Below are 13,666 nucleotides of genomic sequence, written 5' to 3' on the forward strand. Positions count from 1 at the left end.
TAATGTCTTTTGTTGGACGTTAATCAGGGATTTGGCTAAGGTGTTTGGGTAAGTAAATGCAAAAGGGTTAGATTTTCCGAAGGTCTGAGTCACTGTCTTAATCCTGTCCAGGTGAGGAATTTTTATTTTACTGTTGGGTGTCTCTTTTGTCTTGTTTTGAGGGGTTCAGTAGAAAATTGCGTTTGCTTTGTGAATTGCTTTCTCAATTATATGGTCAGGATACTTTATAGACGAAAGTTGCTTACGAATTAGTTCAAATTCTTTTTCCAGGAAATCTGGGAAACAAATTCGTAAGGCTCTTAGTGAATGTATGAAAGTGAGAACGTTGGTTTTCTGTATATGGTAAATTTGTATTCTGTCGTGTCCCTGATTATTAACACATCAAGAAAAGGAATTTTGTTGTCTTTCCCATTCAACTTTGCATTTAATTTTGAAAGGAATTCATTAAAATTGTCCCACCTATTATCCCAAAATGTTAGAATATCATCTACATATCTCATCAACAGCATGTTTTTGGGTTTTATTGCATTTATTACTGTAGTTTCAAAGTATTCCAAGTACAGATTGGCTAAAACAGGACTTAAAGGACTACCCATACCACACCCGAATTTTTGCTTATAGAATGATTCCCCGAATGAAAATACGTTATTAGATGCACATAATTCAACTAACTTTATTATTTTGTCAAGCGCCAATGGGAAATGATCTGAATAGGGGGATAATTTTTCCCTCAAAAACTGAAGAACGTCCTGTTTTGGTACTTTTGTAAATAGGGAATCTACGTCAAGGCTTAAAAGTTTTATGTTGTGAAGTGGTATATGTGCTTCTCTGAATTTGTGACAAAAATCTTCCGAATGTTTAAAGTGACTGGGAGAAAAGGTGCCTAAAAAAGGGGAAAGGAGGCCAGCTAACCATTTAGATATTTTGTAATTGAAAGCTCCGGCACATGAAACGATGGGTCTGAATGGAAGATTGTCTTTGTGAGTTTTGGGAAGGCCATAAAAGTTGGGGAGTTTAGGATTAATTACTTTAAATTTCTCTAATTTTTCAATACTCTTTTTGTCTTGGCCAATTAATCTGACTTTCCGAAAAAATTCTGTGGGGACGTTTTGGAGGGGATTTTTCGTCAGTTTGTCGTAAGTGTTTGTGTCGCTAGGGAGTTGGTTGATTTTGTCGAGGTAGAAGTCTTTGTCCATTATTACGATTTTGCCGTCTTTGTCTGATCTACTTATTATAATATCTAACTTTTTTAGCGAGCGGATGGCTATAGTAAATCTACGGGGAACAGGATATTTCTTAATTAGGTCAGTTAAAGCATTTAGTAACACACCTTTTAAACATATCTCTTCACGGCTGTAGTTTCTGTCAGATATGAATTTATCAAAAGCCACTATGAAGTCAAGATTGTTTTTGCGGTCTGGCATAAGGGCAAAAGATAAGCCTAGATTTAAAACTAAATGTTGATTTACAGGAAGGGGGGTGTTGGATAAGTTTAAAACTTTGTCTTGTTGCTGAAGATTATTCCATGCGCTATTGTTTATTAAGTTATTTAACTTGCGTAAAAGTCTGTTGGAATGAGTCACGCTATTATAGGCAGCAATGTCGGCACAGAATGAAATCAGATACCTGTATATGTGAGGAGGCGAAGATTAGACAGTTCTATATATCACTCTGCGTAGTGCGAAGATGTCGTTTTTCGTGTTGGTGATTCTTTCCTCCAGGAAAATCTTATGTGAGAGAGGGAAGGGGTCCGATTGCAGAGTCCATCTCCCGAATCCGTACATTTTTGGTAGTATTATATATATATATATATATATATATATATATATATATATATATATATATATATATATATATATATATATATATATAAAGAATCTGTTAGCCCTGATTTTCGTTTCCGAATGTATTCTATGATTCGTTCAATTGAGCTCGGATTAGAATACGGAGTATTTTATGAAGCATTTTGCCCTCCATTTTGAGTTTCTATTCAGAAAAACAAATATGTGCAATATTCAGATGCTACTTAAAATAAAATCTAAATTTATTCTGTGGAGGACATGTGTTTATTCTAGATGACTAGTCGGTAAGAGCACAGTTTGATTCGTGCATAAGATATTTTTTCTCTAATGTTCCTGGTTCGAAGAGGAAATGTCTCTAGGTCGACTAAGGCAGTCATTTGTGAATCACAATAGTTTTACTTATTCTTATGAGCGCGCGCTATATATATATATATATATATATATATATATATATATATATATATATATATTATATATATATGTATATATATATATATATATATATATATATATATATATATATATATATGTGTGTGTGTGTGTGTGTGTATGTATATATGTATGATTGCATGTGTGTGTATATGTATGTATTTATGCATGTATTATTAAATACGTGTGATTCTTTTAGCATTAGTGAAAGGAAATAAACATGCTTATATGATCCTACGAAATTAAATGGTTATTCATAAAAAAAGAGAAAGAAAACACTAAAAGAAGGTTCAGCATGATTATATAAAATCATTCACAAATAGCAAATGAAGCCTAATTAGTCCCTATTCAGTAAATAACAAATAAGATCTAAAAGTGCATAAGCAAGGGAAAGGGACTTGAGGAAGAGGTTACCCTCCATGAGAGAAACTTCTGCCTCAGTCTGTAAAAGGATGTAGTTCAGAGGCCTTGTCTCGAGAGCAGTTTCCGAGAAAATTGGCTGAATCGTCTTCCCCAGCCTTAAAGAAATGACGACCGGGATGCGATAAATTGCGACGTAGAGGAAGTTCTTCTGTCCCATTTACCCGTAGACTTTAGTGCGTTAGTCCTTTATACATTTTGTTCACCAGGTAATAAAGTCAGTGCTGGTGCCTTCCTTGGGGACAAAAGATACTCGCCAGGATTAGTTTTTTCAGAGGTGACATTGGCTGTGTTTTGTGGCAAACGTGACGTGTAGTATTTCATTATTTGCACTTTCACATGCGCAGATGTTACTAGATTTTTATTAAAAGAAATTCAGCGTTAACCGGCATAACGATAGCAATCAACTCTAAATACATGCATTTGGGTTTGCTAGACAGTTTTGAAATAGCCCTTCGGGTTAGCACGATTATTGATATCATTATCATTTTTATTGTCATTTGAAGAAATTAGGTATTTGAAGCAGTGTCATATATTTTTTCGCGTTTATTTTTACAAGCATTCACATCACATTCTCCCTTTCATTGCGTAAAATATCCTAAATTCCATTTTCAGTCTGTCGCTTCTGTCGTCTTTTTATTAAGTTTTATTGTCAACAAAAAACGTTGCTTATTCGTTCAAAGACACGTCATGACCCCATCTGTTGCAGTCTTTCTTATTCTCTGTCAGAGGACTAATGAGGCCCCAAGTCTATCGAAGAGTTTTTCCCTTTTTCTAAAAAGAATTTTTATTTTTACTGGTTTTCCTATGAATTTACTAATGAATCAAAGGCAGATCCAAATTGCCGTAAACATAGATCGTTTATTATTATGTTTTTGTATTTATTTATTTTTATTTTATTTTTATTTTTACGGAGACTTCTTTGAACACAAAACACGAAGGTAAATGAAAGACTCTCTCTCTCTCTCTCTCTCATTCAGCGTTAAGATAAATAAATAAAGTATATGTCATAATTATATCCCCTCCCTCCTTCTCACGTAAGATTACTCTCGAATTGCATTAAAAGGCAGCAAGTTCAAATTGAAAGAAGTTACCGCTTATGGTTGTTAACCAACACTACGGGGGTGTTGGTAGGGGAGGGGGAAATGGTTAAGATGGAGGTGGGAGCTTGTCCCCCTCCTGTTCCTTAAAATTTGCTAGTAGATGTAGTCAAGTGATAAAAATCAAAATAGGGAAACTGATATTTTACAATTTATAATCCTTTGCAACATTTAACGCGTCTTTATACAGATAATGATTATGGTGTTTAAACGAAGGCCAGGTTTTGTGTGTGGGAGCGACCCCCTCCCTCTCCTTTGCAACATTTAACGCGTCTTTATACAGATAATGATTACGGTGTTGATATGTAGTTTTTTTTGGTGTGTGTTTGTGTGCGTGTGTGGGGGAGCGCCGCCTCCTACACCCCCTCTCCCTCCCTCCTTCTGGCTGAAATCCTGGCTACGCCCATGTACTAAGTGACCGTCGTCGTAATTTGACAAAACTCCGAATGGAGTGTTTGCGTTTACGGAATGTTTGTGTTGTGGGCAAAGCCTTCTGGCAGCGTTTGTGATATTGAAAATTGGCAGCAGCTTTAGTACGTAACGTAGTAACGTTGGTAAGGTCAGGTTGGCCGAGCGGTCTAAGGCGTCAGATTTAAGCTCTGATACTCGTATGAGTGCGTGGGTTCGAACCCCACACCTGACATAGGGTTTTGCGGCATCAAAACCCTTCATTTATGACATGGATCGTTGTTCAATTGAAAGGAGCAGCAGTGCCGTTATTTGAGTCGCTTGGGCACTTCGGTTGGAGTCTTTAGATGCTTGACGCCAAGAACAAGCTATAAATATAGCCGATATCTTCAATTTTTATGGTGTAAGGGTGTCGACGATGAAATTCATTGCGACGCCAGAGTACTTTTGAACTGCACCTATCATACTTGTTTCCTAAAAAAGTTTGTCATAAACTTCCATTTTTCTTTCCAATTCCGCCCAATGCACTCCTCTTCCACGATGTTTGCTAAAGTTGTGATGCCTTTGTCGCCTCTCTTGCCTTAAGATTGATCCCTTTTCTCTTCCTGTCACTTTCCGTACAGTTTACACCGAAGCACCCACGTGAAAGTTTACCTGTCCATTCCTCTGTTACTGGTCATAGCTTATTGCTGAGTCATGGTGTCGACTTCTATTGACTTTCACCATCTTAGTTTTTGTTGAAATTTTCAAACGTTTTGCCGTTATTACTTGTACCATTTATTTCATCTGTGAACATTAGCTATGCATTTCACCTTGAGTTCGCATTTTTATAGCCCATAAACTTTCCTAATTATGCTGTGCTCTTTTGCATGATGCTCTCATCTCTGACTTTATTATTACCACTACTGCATTGCCTCCATCAAGCATCATTACCTACGGAGTGCATACAACTATTGGCGTTTCGCAAAACTGTTTTCAAATCTACTCTAGCTAATGAAATCATGGCAATAGTCCCTCCATTCCCTCTTCCCAAGAAAAACAGAGTAATATAATTATATATTAAATATATATACTATATAGATATATATATAGTATAATATATATATAATATATATATATATATATATCTATATATATTTATTAATGAAGCATGAGCAAAGTACAACTGCTTCCCTGAAATGCTTAAAAATTCATATGACTTGACTCGCTCCAGTAATTTACAGTGAATTCTAATACCCCAGTTAGGAAAGTGATTCACAGTTTCCTTTCCCGAGACTTTCTGCATTGCACCTCAGCAGTTCTGTTATAACTTGACTTTAGGTCTTTGCACTTTTGGTCATTTTAAGTCTTTCCTTTTGTTTCTGCAGTAAATATAGGTTGCTCAAATATTTTCCAATTGACGTTAGGTTCTTTTGATATTTGTTACTGGCTTTTGGTTTTTCTTTTTCTTTCCCCCGTTTTCTGCGGTAAATTGGATGGGTTGCTTAAACGTATGTTAGTCTCGCAATAATTTCCAATTTAGACATTACTTAAGGTTCTTTGCAGCGTCTCTTCGGCCCCTAGCTCCAACCTCTTCCATCCTTTTACTGTATCTCTGTTCATATTCTCTTTCCTTCATCTTACTTCCCACCCTTTCCTAACAATCGTTTCACAGCGCACCTGCGATGTTTTCCTCCGATGTTTTCCTCCTTTTACACCTTTAAAACCATTTACTCTTAATTTCACCTTCAGCGCTGAATAACCTCATAGGACCCAGCGTTGGTCCCTGGCCTAAATTTTATATTCCATTCCATTTATATTCCACAATCATTTCCATTTAAAACTTTGAAGAAGCAGCGTTATCATAATCCTGTAATTCACACAAATTAAGAAATTGAGAACTTATTGTTACAGCATATATATATATATATATCTCTATATATATATATATGTGGTATATATATATATATATGTGTGTGTGTGTGTGTGTGTGTGTGTGTGTGTGTGTGTGCTGTAACAATAAGTTCTCAATAGATAGTAAGTACAGATACAAAGCATATAAAATAAAAAACTGTCTTTTTCTTCGTTATTATAGTCCTGTAATTCACACAGAAATTTAGAAACTGAGAACTTATTGTTATAGCATAATATATATATATATATATATATATTTATAGCATAACAAATATATATATGTATATATACATATATATATATATATATGCTATAACAAATATAATATGTATATATATATATATATATATATATATATATATATATATATTATATATATAGTAGTGTATATATATATGTATATATATATATATTAATATATTATATATATATTATATAATATATATATTATATCTATAACAATAAGTTCTCAGTTTCTAAATTTCTGTGTGAATTACAGGACTATAATAACGAAGAAAAAGACAGTTTTTTTATTGTGTATGCTTTGTATCTGTACTTACTATGTATAATGTACAACTCAGTTCAAAGCAGGGCAACCTGGTCATGTACCACTTTACCTAGGAAAAGGTCAAAGTCTACTTTATGTTCGCGTGTATTTTTATGCTCATTTCTCGGAAGGCTGTGTGAGGCAACTGAAGAATTGAAAATGACACTGGAATATTTCCAGTGTATAGACAGACAGCGATGGCCCATGAGCTGATGAAAAGCAGTCAAGGGCGAAACTGGAGACAAAACATTGTGCTGCACTAAAGGTGAAATGTTACTGTTGTATACTCTTAGTGAAGTTTGTATATTTTTTAAAAGAATTTCTGATAGGTCAGCGAAAAAGAACTGGTTGAAACAGCATTAAACAAGAAAAAGTTTTATCTGTTTATTTACAAGAATAGTTCCTTAAAACAATGATCTCTGATGCATTGGGAAAATTAATATTTTCATATGTGGTGATTCTGTAGTCTTTCTGATCATTCGATGTCCTTACGTAAGGCAGCAAGCCTTTTGTCTTAGCGTCCGAATTTCGTCGAGTTATATTTGATTTGATTCCATTTTACTTGTAATATCGAGGTTTTGGCCACAACGAGGATTTGGACGTGTTAACTTCAGTATCTGTCCGGCACTGGGATTATAAGGACCCCATCCTTCGTCTGCATGGTATCTGATCCTTGGTAAGTGAGAAAAATAGTAGCGAGGGATATATGGGAAAAATGTATAATAATGTATTTGCCTTAATGTTGGATTGATTAAATGCAATATTAGCAAAAAATATTCGTTTCTGCTTTAAAGCAAAAAATATTCGTTTCTGCTCTCGTAGTAGCCATTTTGCTTGGTGAGACGTACCCGCGTGAAGTCAGATTAATCAACAGATATCACAAGTTTAACATACGACTAGAATTTGAGAAATATCTAGAAGTGTTCGTGAACTATCGGTGATAAGATTAGTGTGAAAATAGTAGGATAAAGCGTCTTCTAAGTTAGTTTATCAAGTGTAATACTATAAATCAGAACAAGATGGCAGTAAGTTCCAACTGCGGGAAGAGGTGGCGTAATTTGGCGTGTTTAGCAGATTCGCAATACGATGAGGTAGCAGGAAGGGAACTGGCATTTCTCATCTATGAAATCAGCAACAGTCCTAACCAAAAAGATACAAAAGCATTCATAGATATATTAGAAGGATATAATCCTTCAAACTGGAACAAATCTAATGAAAACATCTTGAAAATAATTGAAGAAGTTCCAAATAAAATCCAAGTGGTCAAGAGACTCATAAAGAAAATATACATAAACCAACATATTCCGACAAAGAAAATGAATAAGGTGAATCTTGTGAATATCCTAATTGATGCATTAGGAAAAAGAATGCCAAAAGCATGCAAACTGTGTAAGGTTGGTATAGCATAGTCAATCCACAAAACCTAATCAGAAAATGTGCTGCATGCAACATTCCGACCCATCCACAGTGTGCTGAGGTAATACAAGATTTGAGAAAAGATACAAGAATTTTTGTTCAACATGTCTATCATGGATAGACAATGTTATTAAATCAAGATTGAATGTACAAATAGTTGAGGATGAAGAGACGAGGAAGGTACAAGAGGGAACGAAGAAGAAGAAAAAGAGAAGAGAAAACGGAAGAGAAGTAAACAAAATGAAATGACAGAAAAAAATAAGGAAAACAAAGAAAAAGATTAAAAGTATGGATGGATGCAGAGATACTCATTGATACTACATATGAGGCAATAAAGCAGCATACCTACGAAGAATAAATTACGATATGACAACAGAAAAGCAAATCCGAAGAGGCTCTACCCAGATCTACACAATGACGGGAAAGAGGAAAAATAGACAAGAAAGACAAAATCTGCAACCTTTTGAAAAGAGGGAATTGCAGATTTGGAGAAAGATGTTACTACAAACATCCTAAGATATGTCAAAACTATGAAATATATGGTAAATGTGCATACTTAGATGGATATGGGGATGATTGCAGAGATCTGCATCCAAAAATATGTAAAAAACCTAAAAGAAGGAAAAGGATGTAAGTTCGACAAAAAATGCAAATATATGCACCCTGTAGCCATGAATCATAATCAAATAAATAACCAACCAAGTAATAAAATCCAAAATAAGAAAGAAACAAATAAAAGAGAGAAATCAAGAATATCAGTAAAAGAGAAAAGCAAACCACCAATGAGATATGCAGAGGTGTCAGCAAAAAATTCAAAGCATCAGCTCCGAAATTCTACTCAAGAGATAATAACTGTATTTTTATTATGCAAGAGGATATTGCAGAAACGGAGAAAATTGCAGATTCAGACACAAAATGAATAATTATGATGAAGAAGATCAAATATTATGGAAAAGTTGGATTTTTTAATGTCAGAATTTCTGGAAATGAAAAAAGAACAACATACCAGAACAGGAAAGAGACATGGGAAAATCCTTATTACTACCAGTATTAAATGAAGGAGAAAACACGCAAACCATCATAGTGATGAATGCGCAGGGTTTAGTTTACGAGTAACTCAAAAAGAAAAATAGAGTACTTAGAAGAACTAACCCAAAATGAAAAGAAAATAGATATAATGAATATAAGAAATGAAACCTGGTATTCCCAAGAGACTGGGAATGATGATCAAATAAAAGGGTTCCAAACTTATAGATCAGATAGAAAAAATAGGAATCAAGGGGGAACCGCAATATATGGGAAAGACAAAAAACAAGGAAAAATATATGAGAAATATAGTAACTCAGAATGTGAACTAATAGCGGTAGAATTTGAATCTGAAAAATTGATGAACATAGTAATATATAGACCTATCCTAATTACTAAAGAGTTTGACTTAATAATTGAAAAATTGGATGATATATGTAGAAATCACAAGGACTGGACTATTCTCCTATCTGGTGACTTCAACTTTCCTTTCGTAGAATGGAAAGAACGAATAGGAGATTGTGGTTGTACTTATACATATAAAAAAGAGAGTAATAGTAGTGCAGAAGATAAGAGGCAATTTGAAAAGCTATTAGATATGCTACTAGAATACAACATTCAACAAATAAATCACCTGCCAACAAGAAAGGAAAATACTTTAGACCTAGTATTTGTGAACGAGATGAATTATGTTAAAGAAATAATAGTTTATAATGCGAGTATTTCAGACCATAATGTCATAGAATTAACAGTTCATTCCAAAGCAAGTGAAAATAGAGATAAGCAAGAAATGAAAAGTGGGAAGGATATGGAAAATACAACTTCTACAGTAAAAATATAAAATGGTCAGAAATTAATGAAGAATTAAACAAAGATTGGGATAACATTTTTCGTAAGTGATGACATAAGGGTAAATACGGAGATATTATATAAAATATTGGAGAAAATAGTGGAAAAATATATACGAAGAAGAAAAGTAAACATCATTCATGCATACCAAGAGACAGAAGGATCTTGTTCCAGAAAATCAGAAAGGTGGGAAAAAAAGGTCTTGCAAAAGAAAAAATGCATGGAAAGTTATAGAACTAAAAAGTAAGATAGAAAATGCAGAACAAAAGATTATACAATCAAAAGAAAATGAAAAACGGGACTTGGAAGAAAAAACCCTATTAAATATCAAGCAAACCCCAAACTATTATACTCATATGCGAAGAAGATGAAAAATAAAAGAGAAAATAGAAAATAGGCCCTCTGAGAATTGAAGGGAGATTAACGGAAATGAAAAAAATGAAATTTGCAACATACTGGCAGAAACGATATAAAAGAGAGAATTCACCCCTAGAATAGATAATGAAGAATAAGATATAGAAGTAAGGGAAGAAAATAGTGAATATTTTAGCTGACATAGAAATTAATGAAGCTGATATTGTGCAGGCAATTAATGAAATTAAAAATGGAGCTGCTGCAGGGCCGGATGGAGTCCCTGCTATTTTGTTAAAGAAAGTAGTTTGTTCTATCGCAAAGCCACTTGCAATATTATTAAGACAAAGTGTAGATACAGGCAAGATTTATGATGAGCACAAATTAGCATATATCACCCCTACTTTCAAAAGTGGATCAAGACTAGAGGCAAGTAATTATAGGCCTGCGAGTCTAACATCACATATTATGAAAGTGTATGAAAGGGTAATGAAGAAAAATATTATGAAACATTTAATAAAAAATAATTTGTTTAATATAGGACAACACGGTTTCGTACCCGGAAAAAGTACACAAACCCAACTGTTAGTCCACCGTGAGAACATATTCAAAAATATGAAAGCGGAAATGAAACAGATGTGGTTTATCTAAGACTTTCGCAAAAGTTTTGACAAAGTAGACCATAATATATTAGCAAAGAAAATTAGAAAACACAATATCGTAGATAAAGTAGGAAGATGGTTAAAAGAATTTTTACACAACAGAAAACAGATAGTTATTGCAAACGATGAGAAATCGGATGAAACCAAGATAATATCCGGTGTGCCACAAGGTACGGTGCTAGCTGCAATATTGTTTGTTATTATGATTGAAGACATAGACAGTAATGTTAAGGATTCGGTAGTGAGTAGTTTTCGCTTGATGACACAAGAATAAGTAGAGAAATTACTTGTGATGAAGATAGGAACGCTCTACAAAGAGACCTTAACAAAGTATATGATTGGGGCCAGCGGTAAATAGGATTGGTATTTAACTCTGATAAATTTGAATCAATAAATTATGGAGACAGAGAAGGAAAGCTATATGCATATAGGGGAACCTAATAATGAGGCAATCACAAATAAGGAAGCAGTTAAAGACCTTGGTGTGATGATGAATAGGAACATGTTATGCAATGATCAAATAGCAATTCTGTTGGCAAAATGTAAAGCAAAAATGGGAATGTTGTTACGGCACTTCAAAACAAGAAAAGCTGAACACATGATTATGCTTTATAAAACATATGTTCGTAGTCCACTTGAATATTGCAATATGATATGGTACCCACACTATCAAAAGGATATTGCACAAATAGAGAGTGTACAAAGGTCCTTTACAGCTAGAATAGAAGAAGTTAAGGACCTAGACTACTGGGAAAGACTACAATCCTTAAAATTATATAGTCTAGAAAGGAGAAGAGAACGCTACATGATAATTCAGGCATGGAAACAGATAGAAGGAATAACAGAAAATATCATGGAACTAAAAATATCAGAAAGAGCAAGCAGGGGTAGATTAATAGTGCCCAAAACTATACCAGGAAAAATAAGGAAAGCACACAGGACATTAATCCACTACGCACCAGCATTGATAATGCAGCGTCTATTCAATGCGTTGCCAGCTCATCTGAGGAATATATCAGGAGTGAGCGTAGATGTGTTTAAGAATAAGCTCGACAAATATCTAAACTGCATCCCAGACCATCCAAGATTGGAAGATGCAAAATATACCGGAAGATGTACTAGCAACTCTCTGGTAGACATTAGAGGCGCCTCACACTGAGGGACCTGGGGCAACCCGAACGAACTGTAAGGTCTGTAAGGTAAGGCGGAGTTTTCGATTTCTCTGACTGGAAGATGTGTGAATATTTGAAGGCATTTCCCCTAATTCCCCCGTTGGCTGAAGAATACCATAAGCTGGAGCAGCTAATGGTTTAATAAAATATTTAGGTTGCAATGCTTACATGTTCCAACAAATACGAACAAGTACTCATTCGCATTTATAAAGTTCATGCCGAGCTCTGTTGTTTATTTGCTTGACGCTCGAATAAGAACTTAAGCGTCCTTTGCTTTAAAACTTTATCTTCACACTGGCACCGAAATCCACGCAGATTTGTCTGAATAACAGAAACCTTAAGCTGCGCTTCTCTACTCCACTGTTTTCGGGATCGAAGGAAGCATTAGACAAACGTCTTTCATTGTCAAGGAGCAATTTCGTCCTTTCGTCTTTGGGGAATCCTTAGGATTCGTTTTGCCATGATTGACTAGATGTTGGATACAGAATTTCACCCTGCTTTCGATGACCATGGTCGTTGTGACACCAGATTTAATTTTAAAAAATTAAAATCAGTAACTTCTTTGAAAAAACATAAAATAGAATCTGTAAATAGGACTGCATTCAAAGGCCTCATTCCAGTGAGTGGAAGCTAAATATACAAGTTTTCTGCACAGCGGATAATGCTGTCTAAAACCTATTGCGGTGCCAGACGCGCGATGATGGCTGACTTTAACCTTAAATAAAATAAAAACTTCTGAGGCTAGAGGACTGCAATTTGGAATGTTTGATGATTGGAGGGTAGATGGTCAACGTAACAATTTGCAGCCCTCTAGCTTCGGTAGTTTTTAAGATCTGAGGGCGGAGAGAAAAAGTGCGGACAGAGAGAAAAATAGCCATCTCAATAGTTTTCTTTTACACAAAGCTAAAACTAAAAATCATTCATCAGCTGCATCGTACATGTGAAACAGGTAGGTTTCATTGATACTAGGAAGAAAAAACCGGGAGATTGACTGCGTGAAAGTAGTGTTTGCTAGAATATTAGATCGTGTGGTGTACATGGATGGCTAAACATCGGTGAGAGTGGTACAGACACGTATATATGAATATGAGAGGTTGAAATTCTTCGTGTCCATTGTTATTTTCTTCTCGAAACTAAATTTATTTATATATAAATATTCTTCGGAAACTTGCATGACAAGTCAAAGTCAAACGCCCCTGTGGGTTTGTTCCATATGAATAAGGGTTTATGTTCTAAATAATAATAATAATGTAGAATCTGATGTCACATTCGAGTACAAACCGGGAAACTGAAAGAATAATGAAGAAATAACTTTTTACTGTTGGTATTCGAACCTGCACGCGATAAAAAGAATGATGCAACCTTAACCCAATGTTTGTCGTTCATAATGTTTGATCACCGAAGGATGGCTGAGAAAAAAGGTTAAATGTGTTTGCTTCCCTTTCTAGTAATTTGATAATTAATTATCGCTAGGTTTCTTTAAAAGAAGACTATTGTGCCTGCTTGGTCTGTCCGTCCGCACTTTTTTCTGTCCGCCCTCAGATCTTAAAGACTACTGAGGCTAGAGGCCTGCAAATTGGTATGTTGATCA

At 34.8% G+C, this 13,666-nt stretch overlaps 1 protein-coding gene and 1 non-coding gene across 6 annotated transcripts in view; both read left to right on the top strand.

The window, feature by feature from the left end:
- Window positions 1–13,666, top strand: part of LOC135217312 (uncharacterized) — a 214,545-nt gene that overhangs the window by 137,577 nt on the left and 63,302 nt on the right. The gene's annotated exons all lie outside the window — the stretch shown is intronic.
- On the top strand, window positions 4,311–4,394 carry Trnal-uaa (transfer RNA leucine (anticodon UAA)). The gene has a single exon. It is a non-coding gene; the product is annotated as a tRNA-Leu (tRNA).

The sequence above is a fragment of the Macrobrachium nipponense genome, chromosome 7 (assembly GCF_015104395.2).
Source record: "Macrobrachium nipponense isolate FS-2020 chromosome 7, ASM1510439v2, whole genome shotgun sequence".
NCBI classification, from domain to species: domain Eukaryota; kingdom Metazoa; phylum Arthropoda; class Malacostraca; order Decapoda; family Palaemonidae; genus Macrobrachium; species Macrobrachium nipponense.